Source organism: Octodon degus, unplaced genomic scaffold (genome assembly GCF_000260255.1).
Source record: "Octodon degus isolate 3935 unplaced genomic scaffold, OctDeg1.0 scaffold00104, whole genome shotgun sequence".
NCBI classification, from domain to species: Eukaryota; Metazoa; Chordata; class Mammalia; order Rodentia; family Octodontidae; genus Octodon; species Octodon degus.
The window spans coordinates 9,393,975-9,395,339 of NW_004524680.1; the positions used below are offsets into that span (position 1 = coordinate 9,393,975).

The 1,365-nt window shown below is 39.9% G+C and overlaps 1 protein-coding gene across 1 annotated transcript in view; it reads left to right on the top strand.

Moving 5' to 3' along the window:
• The first annotated feature begins 1,127 nt into the window (after positions 1-1,127).
• The window catches only part of Fam135b (family with sequence similarity 135 member B), a 266,786-nt gene continuing 266,548 nt past the window's right edge, over positions 1,128-1,365 (top strand). Inside the window, exon 1 of the mRNA XM_023723955.1 lies at positions 1,128-1,206. The gene's annotated coding sequence lies outside the window, so the exon portion shown is untranslated. The remainder of the gene's footprint in view (positions 1,207-1,365) is intronic.

A 1,365-nucleotide genomic window follows, 5' to 3' on the forward strand; every position in this document is an offset into this window, starting at 1 on the left:
TGTGTAAACTCAGCAAAATATTCTAAAAGAGTCCAGTAGCCCATAATAGTATTGGGTCTTCCGCTTAACTGGCGATGTCAGAAATTGTTCTATTGAGCCATCACCCCAGCCCTGTATATGATGTTTTACAGGAATATTCTCCTCTCACTGAACTTTATGATGGAGCAAACTGACCCTCATTTCTTTGTGTACTTTCAGCACCGCGGACAGTTCCCACGAAGCTGAGGACCAGGTTTCCACACTAGGGAGACAATGAGATGTTTACACATGCGGATCTCCCTAGTGCAAGAGGCTGACAGAGTTACTAAAATCTGAAAGATACAATAGATGTTGTGAAAAGTAAAGAAACTGTTCAAAGGGAAGGAGCAACTGGGATGAGTGAAAGGAGAAAAAGAAAGAAGGGGAAAAGAAATCTATATCTGTATTTATGTCTAAATATCAATATCTGTATGATAGCTTGGATAATTGTACTGCTGATTTCTGCTGGTCTATTGAAAGGAGCAGGGCTGGCAAGATAGCTCAACAGTCTGAAGAGGCTGCTTCGGCAAGTCTAGGGAGGTACAGGGGACCGCAATTCAATCTCTTGGCACCACATGTTGTGCCAGCCCCACTCTCGGGGTGGGCTGAGCTGGCCAAAAACAACACACACACACACACACACACACACACACACACACACAATTAATACTTAATTTTTATCATCTTTTTAAATTTTTCATAATTTTTGACTAATTTTGCATGGTTATATTTGATAATCTGAACAACTAGTTTGAAGACAATAATATGCACTATGAAAACCATTATTCAATTCCTATCATTTTGTTTAATGAAGCTCTATATCTTTTCTATTTTTTTTTACTCTTATTTTATTCTCTAAAAAAAAGCTAAAAAGACATGGACCGGGAGGGAAAGCCAAGCCCCTCTATGCTGGATCTGAGCTCTGCTGTTCTGAAGAGTGTGAATACATTTAGGCTTATCTCATTCCCCCTTTTCCATTATGCCAAAGTCATTCTAAATGGAATGTTTAATCTAGCCAATGAGTAAGGCTTTCCTAACAATATGCATTCTAATGTAGCCATTCCAGAAGGCGTCCTTTGGAACCAGAGCTGCATTTTCTCAGCTCAGCAGTAAGAATATAAGAGGAAGCCCTGTCTCTACTCTACCCATCTGTATGTTAGAGTGATACTTACCTTCTTGCCAATGTTTGTAAGTACTGGTGGCTGAGATGCAGTACCTAAAAATGTGTGCCTTAGGGTCATGCCTTCCTTCTTATTCACTGTGCCAGAACTTTGGTCAGGTTGCTTGTTCCCCAAGTCCTTTTCCTTTGTGATATTGAAGTGATCATATATATCCTAGGGACTTAAA